Source organism: Petaurus breviceps, unplaced genomic scaffold, assembly GCF_028583685.1.
Source record: "Petaurus breviceps papuanus isolate PSGF00001 unplaced genomic scaffold, PetGlider_PUasm1.0 174, whole genome shotgun sequence".
Lineage (NCBI taxonomy): Eukaryota > Metazoa > Chordata > Mammalia > Diprotodontia > Petauridae > Petaurus > Petaurus breviceps.
The window spans coordinates 65,454,861-65,470,246 of NW_027185761.1; the positions used below are offsets into that span (position 1 = coordinate 65,454,861).

The window sequence follows — 15,386 nt, forward strand, 5'->3', positions numbered from 1 at the left end:
AATCCTTGGAAGGACACATTGATTTGAGAGGTAGAGCTTAACCTCCTCTAAGACATGGACTTGTCAGACCTTCAGTAGGGTTATTCATGGCATCACAGAGCTAGAATTGGAGGCCATCTGGTCCAACCCTCTTATTTTACAAATGAGGAAACTGAGACCCAGGGAAGTCTAGCAACTCACCCAAGGTCCGGAGCCATAAACCTTTTCACATGGTTCCCACAGATCACAGGTCTGAGGAATCCCCTCGCCATCCAGTACTAATGCCTAAAATGAAAGCCATCCATGGACTTACTTCTGTTTGGTGACAGACTGGTTAGATTTGGGGGCAGGTGAAGAAATGGAGGCCCTTTGGGGCTGCTAACAGCTGAGGACATTGCAGTTCCAATGGGGAGGATGCTAGATGAGAATTTCTTCTGTAGCTGGTTGTAGCTTTGGGGCCAAGTTTTGTGGGAAGGCTGGTTGTTGAGAAGATTGCTCTGATGTTGAAATGGGTTAAGGGCCCTTGGGGGCATCCCTTTATTACAGTTTGTCTGAGAGGCAGGGAGAGAGGGGTTAGTGCATTAAAATTGAAATATGTGTGTGTGTTTATGTTTATATAGACCTATAGGAGTCCAAGAACATCCAAGGGGGAAAGACGTGAAAACAATTGATTTTTAAAGGGTCCTGTTTCCTGGATTCAGAGTTTATCTGTAAGAGGAAACAGCTCAAACTCCATTCTTTTTCATCTGATTCCATCTTCCAGAGGATAGGAGAGGGCTGGAGAACTCATTTGCTCAGAGGCCTGGACTCCTTTCCATGGAGCTGGTTGGATTGTGTTTGCAAAGCCTTGGAACCTTTTCTTCGAAGGTTTGCACCAGCATGTGGCCCCTCCCCACCGCAGGGTGTAGGGTTTCAACCTTCATTCTTTCTCTAAGGGTTTGCTCCATCCTATAATATTGAACTATGTGGGATACTAAAATTTTAACAGCTTTTCTGGTTACTGGGTTAACTGGGTTGTAGTGTGCTTACTCTGGGCGTATTCTCTGTCATTTTAAGTTCCTTGTGCCTCAGTTAACAGACTCTTCTAAATGAGAGAGTAAAAATGAAATGGCAGTATGCCTACCAGCAAAGTTATGAGAAATGGCGACACAGTCCTTGGCGAGAACATAGCGATCTGTGAGGAAAAGGCGCGAGTACTTATTATAATATTATCTTTATTATTCCGAATCTAAAGGCCGTTATCATCACCAGTGAAAGAAAACAGCTCCCCTGTGTTCTGTATTCTGGGACTGTGATAGGAGTAATGAAGGTCCTGGCAAATGGAATGGATAATGGACCATTCCATAATACAGACCCCTGCTCACTTAATCTGGGCTAGACGTCATTTTGAGTCTGCTTTTCAGAGCTGGCATTGTCCTGTCCTATGAAATGAATCTTTATTTTCACAATCTTTTGCAGAGATTAGAAGAAGGAGCAGAATTTCACCCATGTGTAGGATAATCTTTGTCTGGGAAAGAGATTTTACATTCTGAATTCTTTCCAGGAAAAGAAAAAACAGACATAGAGACATTTAAAAATTATTTTTTAAAAAATCGGATTTTTGTTGTTGTTAAAAATTTACGTGACTGCTGTGTTAGCAGCAACTATCAGAGTGAATGAATTTAGGAAATTATTTGCTTGCTTGTTCCATGCAATTAAACCTGTCAATAATTTGCAGTTATTAATAATGTACCACCTGATTACTTTAACAAGAATCCAGGTATGACAAAAATCTAAATAGATTCTATTTCAGAAAAAAAAAGGACTGTGGTAGAGACTCCCTCCTTCCCAGGTATGGTCCTAGAACCATGCCTGTTGACTTTGAATTCGTCTACAATGACCTTGTTTAAAGAGTTTAAGAAGATACTTTCGCTTTCAAGGCTATTTCATGGAAAGAAATGCCATTCGGGATAGGATGATTAGGAAGTGGAAACCCAGAAAAGCTTATGGAAAGTCTTCTGAGCATGAACAAACTTGGCATTTGAGGGATGGGAAATAAACTGAATGTGTGCTGGGCTGTGTAATTCAAGTAGACCATTGCTTCCCCTTTTGTGAATGACGCTTAGAAGGAAATTCAATTCAACAACAAACATTCAGAGACGTCCAACATCATCTTTCTCCTCTCGAGCCATCCCTTCTCCAAACTTCCCTGTTTTTCTCTTGAGGATGCCACCATCTTCTGTATTCTGCTGGGCACTCAGGTTCCCAACCTAAGAATTTTCCTTGGCTTTCACCTTTCCTTCCTTTCCTACCACTGCTGGGTCTTGTCTAATTTTACCTTGTCAGCATCTCTTAAGGGTCCCTTGGAAAAAAAAATTGAATTTTATTTTTTTCAATGAACAAGCATTTGTTTTTGTCTCCCTCTCATCTCTCCTTGCCCAGGAAATATAGAAAAGCCAAGCCTTTGTAACAAATATTCATCATACATATTCCCATGGTCACTATCTAATTCATGTCTACATTGTCTTGTCCCTGGATTATCACAATAGGTTCTTCACTGGTCTCTTTGCTTCCTTTCCCTCCCCGCAATCCATCTACCTTCCTAAGAAATGGTTCTGACTGTGCCATTCCCTAGTCAAAAATCTTTAATGTTTACCTGTTATTTCTAAGATAAAATACAAACTCCTCAGTGTGGCATTGGAAGCTTCCCACCATCTATCTCCTACCTCCATTTCCAGGCACAGGTATCACTAGACTTGGGATCAGGAAGACTTGAGTTCAAATCCTGGCTCAGATACTTGGTCTCCTGTGTCCTTTATATAATCTCTCTCAGCTTCATATTCCTTGTCTGTAAAATGGGGAAAACACATGCAAGGTATTCGAAGGATAAAATGGAATTAAATATATTTATTAAATTAAGATTAAATATATAATATTATTAAATATATAAAGTACTGAATAAGTGTGAGTTATTCCTATTACGAATTTCATTATTTACACTATTACCCTTGGGGTACTCAGTGCTTTAGTTGCAATCAGTCAATAAACATGTATCAAGTGCCTACTATTTTCCAGGCACTGTGCTGAGCACACTCAGAAAATAAAAAAGAGGCAAAAGACAGTTTATGTCCTCAAGGAGCTTACAATCTAATGGGGGAGACAACATGTAAGCAAATATGTACAAAGCAAACCATATTCAGGATAGATAAGAAACAAGAATAGTAAGATAAATAAGAAATAAGAGGCAAGGCACCATAATTAGGAGGGGTCTGGGAAGGCTTCCTGTAAAAGATGGGATTTTACTTGGGACCTGAAGAAGGAAACTTGGGGCAGATATGAGGAGGGGGAGCATTGCAGGCATGGGGAGCAGCCAACGTGTTATGCTAGCCCTTCCCAGAATTCCATAGGCCATCCATTCCATCTGGCCTCTGTTCGGGCTGTCCCCATGTCTGGAGTGTGCTCATTCCTCACTTTTTTCCTTTCCAAATCCCTACCTTCCTTTATGGTTCAGGCCCAGGGTCACCTTCTCCAAGAAGCCTTCCCTTTTTGACCATTTTGCCCTAATGGGCAATCTCTTTTAATCCAAAAATTACCTTATTTTCACTTCTCTGTCTAGATGTGGCATCTTCTACAAGAGTATGAGTTCATGTGGTCAAGGATCGGGTCTTTGTGTCCTCAGAGCTTGGTATAGTGATTGTCTAGTGCCATAGATAGGTAAGCCAACTGGTGGTGTAGCAGATGCAACACCGGAGTCAGGATGGCCAGAGTTAGAATCTGGCCCCAGGCTCTTGCCAGCCGTGTGACCAGTAATTTCATCTCTGCCTGCTTCAGTCTCTTCTTTGGTTAAAATGAGGATAATAATAGTATCTACCTCCCAGGCTTGTTGTGAGAATCAAGTGAAATAGTATTTGTAAAGCACTTTGCAAACCTTAAATAAAGCATTCTATAAATGTTAGCTATGATTACTATTCTTAAATATATATTCAAATGGTATCTTCTGCTGCTGGGGACACTTGGTGGTGCTGTAGTGTAACAGAGTGCCAAGCCTGGAGTCAGAAAGACTCCTCTTTCTGAGTTCAAATCTGGCTTCAGGCACTTCCTAGTGTGTGACTCTGGGCAAGTCACTTAACCCTGTTTGCCTCAGTTTCCTCATCTGCAAAATGAGCTGGAGAAGGAAATGGCAAAGCCTTCCAGTATCTTTGCCAAGAAAACCCCAAATGGGATCATGAAGAGTTGGACATGACTGAAAAAAGCTCCTCTCTGCCTCTGATCCTGTGTGGTTCTTGTCCTTGGTCAGTCCTCAGTTACCCTAATGCTCAGGTGGATCTCTGATCTCATGGATTCGGCCAAGAACCCAATCTTGCCTCCTCATCCCGCATGATTCTTGTGCATGTTTTCCCATTAGTGTACCTTAAGATTCTGTCCATTGTGCTTTTTCATGACACAGATTCCGCATTCTCTCTCAGTTCCTCAGCCTTCAAATATCTAGCTTATCCCATCCAAGTGAATTGATTTAGTCAAGGACAGCTTACTCTTTCCTCACTTGTTTTGGGCATCAGTTTCCTGGTGATCTTCTCTCCCCACCCCACCCCCATTTCTAGAGTAAAGCTCATTCTCTTTAGTGATGAAAAGGAAAACGATGAGGATTGAGCAGCTCATTGTCTTGCCAAGATAGAAGACCATTCAGCTCCCATACACCTACTTCTGCAAAACCTCAACCTCTACACTAGACTGAACAATAATAAATAAAATATATAAATAATACATAATGCAAAATCCAGAGAGGAACTATACTGAGTGACTTCTTCCACCCCAGAACTACACAAAAAGCCAGTCAGAATCCCCTAGGCAAGGAGGAAGGAGCCACCGAGAAACCAAACATTTACATGGAGTAGCCTCATGGAAAGATCACGGGCAGATATGTAGAGCCTACAAGTCTGAGTTTAGAGGTGACAAAAATGAAAGGCTTGCCTGAGAGCCTCAGAGCAGATTGAAAGTTCCAGGTCTTAAAGAGGCTGTGACGTACCAGAGGGGCACCTTTTCAGCACGGTGCCATAACTTTCAGATTGTGTACTTCAGGTCCTCATTACTCTTCATCCTGAGACATCAGAGAGAACCCTGGGGATCTAGCATTCAGAACTTCAAAGGTCCAGAGAGAACCAATCCCTGGGAGGTAAAGGTCAGTCCAAGCAGGGCTGGCTACCCCACCCAAAAGTATAGCAGGGAGCACAAAACCCTGAAATGAAAGCTGAAGGGATGAATTAATTAGAGAAAACATTGATCAGTATTAAAAAAAATAAGATTGCCAATTTAACTTTATAACAATCATCAGTAGAGACGCAAAGGGAAAAAATGGATTTTCGACAAGGACTTTATGAATACAGCACTCAAAAGAAATGAAGCAAGACATTAAAAAAATGAAATAAAAGCTCTTGAGGAAAGAATTGGGAGGGGAATAGCTTAGAAGAGAAAAATCTTAACCAAGAAATAATTTCTCTGAAAACTAGAATAGACCAAATAGGCTCAATGACTCCATGCAGGGTCTTGTGCTCTCTGCACCTTTTAGTCAGTTTTGAGTAAAGATGGCGTCCATTGAAGTTGGCAGCAATCTCTTGGGACAGATTGCTTTTCCTTTACTAATGCCCTCCTTGAGGTGGCCTCTTGGTGTCTATAGATGAAGATTTTGTATAGACAGGACCAGCATATTGGTTAGCATTTGATGTCTCCCTTGATTTTTTCCAGTATTAGCAAAATCTCAGATATTTTTTCTCTGTTTTCGGTATTTCCTCTTCTATACTTCTATACTTTGAATCAGTCCTTCGATACCTTCCCAGTTGTGTGGCCTCCGTTACTGAGATCTCATCCGTGTCTGCTTGGCTCAATATGAATGTTTTGCTCATCTTTATAGTGTCAGTTCTAACTTGAAAAAAAAATAAACACATCTGGGACTGTGGTGTTAGAGTCCAAGTGTGGTGGCTCTGCTGTTTTTTCTTTTTTTTTGGTAAATAGTATTTATTTTTATTTTATTTTATTTTTTATTTTTTCCAATTACCCATAAAGATAGTTTTCGGCATTAATTTTATATATTATTTTGAGTTTCAAATTTTTTCTCCCTCCCATCCTCCCTAAGATGGCAAGCAATCTGATACATATTATACATGTGTAATCATATAAACATATTTCCACATTCATCATGTTGTGAAAGAAGAAACAGAACAAAAGAGAAAAGCCAAAACAAACAAAAAAACAAGAAAATGAAAATAGTACACTTCAATCTGCATTTAGACTCCATGACTCCATAGTTCTTTCTCTGGATGTGGACAGCATTTTCCATCACAAGTTTTTTGGAATTGTCTTGGATTGTTGTATTGCTGAGAAGAACTAAGTCGATTGTAGTTAATCATCACACAGTGTTGCTGTTGCCACGTACAATGATCTGGCTCTACTCACTTTGCTCGGCATCAGTTCTGAAATATACCTCATCATTTCTCATAGCACAATTTACATTAATATACCACAGCTTGTTCAACCATTCCCAATTGATGGGCATTCCTTAAATTTACAATTCTTTGCCACCACAGAAAGAGCATTTATCAATATTTTTGTACATGTGGGTCCTTTTCCCTTTTTTATGAGCTCTTGGGATACAGACCTAAAGTGATATTGCTGGGTCAAAGGGTATGCACAGTTTGATTGCCCTGGCTCTCTAGGATGGTTGGATCAGTTCACAATTTCATGACCAGTGCATTAGTGTTCCAATTTTCCCACATCTTTTCCAACATTCATCATTTTCCTTTTCTGTCATATTAACTAATCTGATAGCTGCCAGGTGGTACTTCAGAGTTTTTTTTAAATTTGCATTTCTCTAATCAATAGTGATTTAGAGCATTTTTTCATATGATTATAGATAGGTTTAATTTCTTCATCTGAAGATATTAATATCCTTTGACCATTTATCAATTGCAGAATACTGGTATTCTTATAAATTTGACTTAGTTCCCTATATATTTGAGAAATGAGGCCTTTATCAGAAACATTTGCTAGAAAAAATTGTTTCCCATTTTTCTTCTTTCCTTCTAATCTTTGTTGTGTAGTTTTGTTTGTGCAAAGCCTTTTTAATTTAATATAATCAAAATGATTGATTTTGTATTTCATTTATATTCTCTATCTCTTGTTTGGTCATAAATTCTTTCCTTCTCCATATATCTGACAGGTAAACTACTCCTTGCTCTTGTATTTGCTTACGGTATCACCCTTTATGTCTACATCATGAACCCATTTTGACCTTATCTTAATATACAGTGTGAGATGGTGGTCTATGTCTAGTTTCTGCCATACTCTTTTCCAATTTCTCTAGCAGTTTTTGTTAAATAGTGAGTTCTTATCCCAGAAGATAAAGCCTTTGGGTTTATCAAACAGTAGATTACTATAATAATTTACTTCTGTGTCTTCTGTGCCTAACCTATTTCATTGATCCATCTCTCTACTTCTTAGTACCAAATAATTTTGATGATTGCTGCTTCATGATATGGTTATAGATTTGGTACATCTAGGCCACCTTCCTTTGCACTTTTTCATGAATTCTCTTGATATTCTAGACCTTTTGTTCTTCCAGATGAATTTTGTTGTTTTTTTCTAGCTCTATAAAATTTTTTTTGGTAGTTTGATTGGCATGGCACTGAATAAGTAAATTAATTTAGGGCAGAATTGTCATTCTTATTAGATCAGCCTACCCATGAGCAACTGATATTTTCCCAGTTGTTTAGATTTGACTTTATTTGTGTGAAAAGTGTTTTGTAATTGTGTTCATATATTTCCTGGGTTTGAGTAGACTCCCAAATATTTTAAGTTGTCTACAGTTCTTTTAAATGGAATTTCTCTTTCTATCTCTTCTTGATTAGCTTGGTTGGTAAAAAAAAATAGAAATGCTGATGATTTATATGGGCTTATTTTATATCCTGCAACTTTGCTAAAGTTATTATTTCAAGTAGTTTTTTAGGTGATTCTCTAAGTATACCATCATATCATCTGCAAAGAGTGATAGTTTTGTTTTCTCATTGTATATTCTAATTCCTTCGCTTTCGTTTTCTTTTCTTGTTGCCGAAGCTCACAATTCTCATATAGTATTAAATAATAGTAGTGATAGCCTTGTTTCACCCCTGATCTTATTGGGAAGGCTTTTCACTTATTTTCATTACAGATAATGTTTGTTGATGTTTTTATATACTACTTACCATTTTAAGGAAAGCTCCATATATTCCTATACTCTCTAGAGTTTTTAATAGGAATGAGTGCTGTATTTTGTTAGAAGCTTTTTCCACATCCATTGAAATGATCACATGATTTGTTGGTTTTGCTATTGATATGGTCAGTTATGCTAATTGTTTTCCTAATAGTGAACCAGTCCTGCATTTCTGGTATAGTGTCTTGGTGTCTTATCCTTGTGACAAATTGCTTTAATCTCTTTGCTAACATTTTACTTAATATTTACGTCAATATTCATTAGGGAAATTGGTCTATAATTTTCTCTCTTTTGACCCTTCCTAGTTTAAGTATCAACACCACATTTGTGTCATGAAAAGAATTTGGTAGAACTCCTTCTTCATTTGTTTTTCAAATAGCTTATATATAGTATTAAAATTCATTGTTCTTTATTTTTTTAAAAAAGCAACAGGGGTTAAGTAACTTGCTCAAGGTTACACGGCCAGTTATTTCTGGGTGTGGTGCTGAGTATCTGAGCCCAGATTTGATCCCTAGGTCATCCCAACTCTTACTCGCTGAGCCACCTGGCTGCCCCTAAGCAATTGGGGTTAAGGAATTTGCTCAAGGTTACATGTCCAGGTGTTTCTGGGTAGGTGCTAAGTGTCTGAGCCCAGGATTCGATTCCCAGGTCATCCCGACACTGGAGCCAGTGCTCTTACTTGCTGTGCTACCTGGCTGCCCCGATTGTTCTTTAAATGTTTGGTAGAACTCATTTGTAAATCCATCTGGACCTGGAGATTTTTTCTTAGGGAGTTTGTTGATGGCTTATTTAATTTCTTTTTCTAAAATGGCATTATTTAAATATTTTATTTCCTCTTCTGTTTATCTGGACAATTTATATTTTTGTAAATATTGAACCATTTTACTTAGATTGTCATATTTATCGGCATGTAGTTGGGCAAAGTAGCTCTTTAATATCACTTTAATTTCCTCTTCATTGGTGGTGAATTCACTCTTTTCATTTCTGATACTGGTAATTTGGTTTTCTTTCTTTTTTAAAAAATCAAATTAACTAAAAGTTTATCTATTTTATTGATTTTCCATAACACCAGCTCTTTGTTTTATTAATTAGCTCAATAATTTTTCTTTACTTTCAATTTTATTGATCTCTCCTTTGAGTTTTAGAATTTCTAATTTGGTATTTAATTGGAGATTTTAAATTTGTTCTTTTTCTAGCTGTTTAAATTGCCTGCCCAATTCATCGATCTGCTCTTTCTTTATTTTATTCATATAAGCATTTAGAGATATAAAATTTCCTCTAAGTACTGCTTTGGGTGCTTCCCATAAATTTGGGTATGTTAGCTCATTATTGTTAATCTCTTTGATGAATTATTGAATGTTTTTATGATTTGTTGTTTGACCCATTTGTTCTTTAAGATTAGATTATTTAGTTTTCTGTTAATTTTTCATCTATCTTTCCATGACCCTTTATTACATGTAATTTTTATTGCCTTATGATCTGAGAAGGATGGATTTAATATTTCTTCCTTTCCGCATTTGACTTTGAGGTTATTATGCCTAAAACATGGTCAATTTTTGTGTTGGTGCCATGTACTGCTGAGAAAAATGTATAATCCTTTCTATCCCCATTCACTTTTATCCAGAAGTCTATCATATCTAATTTTTCTAGAATTCTATTCATTCCCTTAATTTCTTTCTTGTTTACTTTGTGGTTAGATTTTAGTTCTGAGAAAAGGAGGTTGAGGTTCCCCACTAGTATAGTTTTGCTGTCTATTTCTTCCTATGACTCCTTTAACTTCTCTAAGAATTTGGATGCTATACTATTTGGTGCATATATGTTTAGTTTTGATATTACTTCATTGTCTATGGTACCTTTTAGCAGCAAGATATAGTCTCTTTCCTTATCTCTTTTAATTAGATCTATTTTTGCTTTTGTTTTGTCTGAGATTGGGATTGCTACCCTTGCTTTTTTTCCTTTTATTTCAGCTGAAGCATAATATATTCTGCTCTAGCCTTTTACCTTTACTCTGTGTGTCTCTTTGCTTCAAATGTGTTTCTTGTAAACAATATATTGTAGGATTCTGGTTTTTTATCCACTTCCATTTTATGGGAGTTTATCCCATTCACATTCACAGTCAGGATTACTAACTCTGTACTTCCTTCCATCCTATTTTCTCCCCCCTTTTTTCTCTCCTTTTACCCAGTCACTCCTCACCAGTGTTTTACTTCTGACCATTGTCTCCCCCAGTCTGCTCTCCCTTCTATCAGCACCCCCCATGCCACTTTTCTTTTTCCCTTCCCATCCTACTTCTCTATAGGGTAAGATAGATTTTTCTACCCAACTGAATGTGTATGCTATTACCTCTTTGAGCCAAATCCAATGAGAATAAGCTTCAAACAATGCTCCCCCTTCCCTTATTTCTTGCTATTGCAGCAGGTGCTTCATGCCTCTTTATGTGTCATAATTTACCTCATTCTGCCTCCCCTTTTCTTCTTCTCCCAGTACAATCCTTTTTTCACTCCTTAATAATTTTTTATCACATCAAAGTTAACTTATACCACAAACCTATAAGTGTATTCTTTCTAACTGCCCTAATAGAGATACAGTTCTTAAGAGTTTCAAGCATCATCTTCCCATGTGGGGATGTAAACAATTTAACCTTATTGAATACCATGTGTGCTTTTTTTCTTTCCTGTTTACCTTTTTATACTTCTCTTTAGTCTGGTATTTGAAGATCTCATTTTCTGTTCAGCTTTGATAATTTCATCAGGAAAGTTTGAAAGTCCCCTATTTCATTGAATATCCATCCATCTTTTCCCCTGAAAGATTGTATGCAATTTTGCTGAGTAGTTGATTTTTAGTTGTAATCAAAACTATTTTGACTTCTGGAATATCATATTCCAAGGCCCCTGATCCATTAATGTAGAAGCTGCTTTTTGCAGTGCAATATTGACTATGGCTCCTTGATATTTAGATTGTTTCTTTCTGGCTGCTAGCAGTATTTTCTTCTTGACTTGATAGTTCTGGAACTTTGCTACAATATTCTTTGGAGTTTTCATTTTGGGATCTCTTTCAGGAGGTGATCAATGGGTTCTTTCAAGGACTTTTACCTTCTGGTTCTAAGATATCAGGGCAGGTTTCCTTGATAATTTCTTCAAAGATGCTGATCAGGCTTTTTTTAAAATCATGGCTTTCAGGTAGTCCAATAGTTCTTAAATTATCTCTCCTAACTCCATTTTCCCAGTTAGTTGTTTTTCTAATGATGCATTTTACATTTTTCTCTATTTTTCATTCTTTTGATTTTGTTTTGACTGATTCTCGATGTCTCATAGAGTCATTAGCTTCCAATTGCTCAATTGTATTTTTTAAGGAATTATTTTCTTCAGTTAGTTTTTGTACCTCCTTTTACACTTGACCAATTCTACTTTTAAAGGAGTTGTTTTCTTCAGTAGTTCCCCCCCCCAATTTGGCCAATTCTATTCTTTTGGGAGGGGGGAAGGGAAGGCATTTGGGGTTAAGTGACTTGCCCAAGGTCACATAGCTAGTGTCAAGTATCTGAGGCCGTATTTGAACTTAGGTCCTCCTGACTCCAGGACTGGTGCTGTATTCACCGTGCCACCTAGCTGCCTTAAATTTTTTTTTCTTCAATTCTATTTTTTAAGGAGTTGTTTTCTTTAGTCAATGTTTGTGCTTCCTTTTCTGAGCTGTTGACTCTCCTTTGGAACTTGAGACCAATTCATATTCCCCTTTGAGACTTTAGACGCGGACATTTTGGTGCTTTTGTCCTCTTCTAACTTTGTGTTTTGGTCTTCTCTGTCACCATAGTAGCTTTCTGTGAATCTTTTTTTGGTTTTTGCTCGTTTTTTAAAAAGTTGAGCTCTGTTCCTGCAGTGCAGGGGGCATTGTTCCAAACTTCTTGCGCTGGTCACTGGCTTTCTCTGCTGGGGTCTCTGGGATTGGCGGCTTGGACACTGCACTAGGATGGCCCAGCCTAGTTGTGCCCATTTTGCCCTGTGTTGGAGCTCTTTTGACATTGAGTTAGTCTATTTTTTAAGGTTTTTTCTTCAGTATTTTTGGGTCTCCTTTAGCAAGCTGGTGACTCATTGTGGGGCTGGCACTTCATTTGCTGCAGTGGGGCTGGAGGTCTCACAACTATAATGCTGCACCACTGATCTGCTGAGCCAGAGTCTTGGGGCCTCGGCTGCTAATCTGTGCTGTGGCCAAAAGCCTCCTGCTGGCTTGCCCAGGCATTGCCTGGGCTGGGTTATGTTCCTCTTTTACCAAAGTGAGCCAGGACTTTCCTGAAGTCCTTCTAAATTATCTTAGACTGGAAAATTGTTTCACTCCATCTTTTAGTGGATTCTGTTGCTCCAGAATTCTTTTGTTTTCCCAAGAATTTATTTATTTATTTTTAATTTTCAACATTCATTTCCACAAGACTTTGAGTTATAAATTTTCTTCACATCTCTCCCCTACCCCCCCACCCAAAGATGGTAAGCATACTGAATACCTATCCCCCCAGTCTTCCCTCTCTTATATCTCCCTTTATCCCCTCTCCTTCCCCCTTACTTTCTTGAAGGGCAAGATGGATTTCTATACCCCATTGCCTGTGCATCTTATTTCCAGGCTGCATGTAAAAACAATTTTTCAACATTTGTTTTTAAAACTTCATGTTCCAGATTCTTTCCCTTCTTCCCTCCTCACCCACCTCCACTGGGAAGACAAGCAATTCAATATAGGTTATACATGTGTAGTTATACAAAATGTGTCCATGCTATTGTGAAAGCCTAACTGTATTTCCCTCCATCCTATCCCACCCCCCCCATTTATTCTATTTTCTCCTTTGACCCTGCCCCTTTTAAAAAATGTTTGCTTCTGACTACCCTCTCCCCCAGTCTGCCCTCCCTTCTATAATCCCCCCCTCTTATCCCATTCCTCCCTACTTTCCTGTAGGTTAAGATACCTAATTGAGTGTGTATGTTATTCCCTCCTTAAGGCAAATCCAATGAAAGTAAGGTTGAATTTCACTTCCCTGCTCTTCCGCTCCATTTTAACAACTTTTTCTTGTTTCTTTTATGTGAGATGATTTACTCTATTTTATCTCTCCCTTTTTCCTTATCCCAATATATTCCTCTCTCACCTCTTAATTTTATTTTTTAGATATTATCCCTTTATATTCAACTCACCCAGTACCCTCTGTCTATATATACATATGTATACATATGCACATATACACAACCCACCTTTACATATATACATATGTATACATACACACACACACACACATATATATATATGTCTTTCCATGTAGGAATGTAAACACTTCAACTTTAACATGTTCCTTATGATTTTCCTATTTACCTTTTCTTGCTTTTTATATTTGAAAATCAGATTTTCTGTTCAGCTCTGGCCTTTTCATCAAGAATGTTTGCAAGTTCCATATTCCACTGAATGTCCATATTTTCCCCTGAAGTATTACACTTAGTTTTGCTGGGTAAATGATTCTTGGTTTTAATCCTTGCTCCTTTGACCTCCCAAATATCATATTCTAAGCTCTTCAATCCTTTAATGTAGAAGTTGCTAGATCTTGTATTATCCTGATTGTGTTTCTACCATAATCAAATTGTTTCTTCCTGACTGCTTGTAATATTTTCTTCTTGATCTGGGAACTCTGAAATTTGGCTACAATATTCCTAGGAGTTTTCTTTTTGGTATCTTTTTCAAGAGGCAATTTGTGGATTCTTTCAATTTCTATTTTACCCTCTGGTTCTAGAATATCAGGGCAGTTTTCCTTGATAATTTCTTCAAAGATGTTGCCTAGACTCTTTTTTTTGATCATGGCTTTCAGGAAGTTCAATAATTTTAAAATTCTCTCTCTCCTGGATCTATTTTCCAGGTCAGTGGTTTTTCCAGTGAGATATTTCACATGGCCTTCTATTTTTTCATCCATTTGGATCTGTTTTATAGCATCTTGATTTCTCATAACGTCTTTAGCTTCCATTTGCTCCAATATAATTTTGAAGGAATTATTTTCTTCAATGAGCTTTTGAACTTCCTTTTCCATCTGGCAAATTCAAATTTTTAAGGCATTCTTCTCCTCAGTGGTTTTTTGGAGCTCTTTTGCCATTGAGTTAGTCTATTTTTTAAGGTTTTTTCTTCAGTATTTTTGGGTCTCCTTTAGCAAGCTGGTGACTCATTTTTCACGATTTTCTTGCATCATTTTCATTTCTCTTCCCAGTTTTTCCTCTACTCCTCTTACTTGATTTTCAAAATCCTTCTTGAGTTCCTCCACAGCCTGTAAGTCATTCATATTTTTCTTGGAGGCTTTTGATGCAGGAATTTTGACTTTGTTGTTTTCTTCTGGTTCTATATTTTGATATTTTTTTGTCACCAAAGAATGATTCCATAGTCTGATTTCTCTTCCTCTGTTTGCTTATTTTGCCAGCCAATTACTTGACTTTTGAGCTCTTTGCCAGGGTAGAACACTGCTTCCACAGCGAAGAGTGCTGTGTCCCAGTTTTCTGGGATTTTGTGCAGCTTTTCTGAGAGTTTCTTCCAGGCACCTTCCCCAGAACGGTGAAGATGACTGCCTCTGCACACCTGCCACAAACTCTGCCATGCCAGTGCTCCTCCTCACCCCAGGGCCACCACCCAAGACTGTGACCCAGATCCAAGCAGGGCAAAGCAAGAGAATCCTGTGATTGCTCTCCAGTCATCTTCTTTGGTCCCCCCACCATCTGTGGGCCTGGATCTCTGGAAGCAGCCACTGCACAGCCGTTGCCATCTCTGCCACCCCGGGAGTCGGGGGTGGACTGTATTCTTCTCTCACTCAGGTCCAACAGAGTTTCCCTACTGACCTTTTACTTTCTCTTCTGTTTTTATGGGTTGAGAAGTCTGGAAACTACCACACCTGCCAGTGATTTAGTCCCTGAGGTCTGCTCAGGCCCATCTATGCTGGAGTGGCCCACACAGGATTGTGCTGTGTTCCCAGCCTGCTGCATTGACCCTTCCTCTCAGTTTACCAGGCTTCCTTCAGTGGGAGATTTCTTTCACTCTGTCACTTTGTGGTTCTGTAGCTCTAAAATTTGTTTAGTCATTTTTACAGGTGTTGGAGGTAATTAGGGAATGAGCTCAAGTGAGTTCCTGCTTTTACTCCACCATCTTGGCTCTGCTCCCCCCACCCCTGAATTCTTTTAGAGGCTTT

At 38.3% G+C, this 15,386-nt stretch overlaps 1 protein-coding gene and 1 long non-coding RNA gene across 2 annotated transcripts in view; one reads left to right on the plus strand and one right to left on the minus strand.

Annotated features, from left to right (window-relative positions):
- ERC2 (ELKS/RAB6-interacting/CAST family member 2) overlaps positions 1 to 15,386 on the plus strand; it is a 1,053,591-nt gene that overhangs the window by 327,799 nt on the left and 710,406 nt on the right. The gene's annotated exons all lie outside the window — the stretch shown is intronic.
- Positions 585 to 15,386, minus strand: part of LOC138158237 (uncharacterized) — a 25,098-nt gene continuing 10,296 nt past the window's right edge. Inside the window, exons 2-4 of the long non-coding RNA XR_011167597.1 lie at positions 4,985 to 5,206; positions 2,685 to 2,806; positions 585 to 2,320 (exon numbers count right to left, since the gene is read on the minus strand). This is a non-coding gene — a long non-coding RNA (uncharacterized lncRNA). The remainder of the gene's footprint in view (positions 2,321 to 2,684; positions 2,807 to 4,984; positions 5,207 to 15,386) is intronic.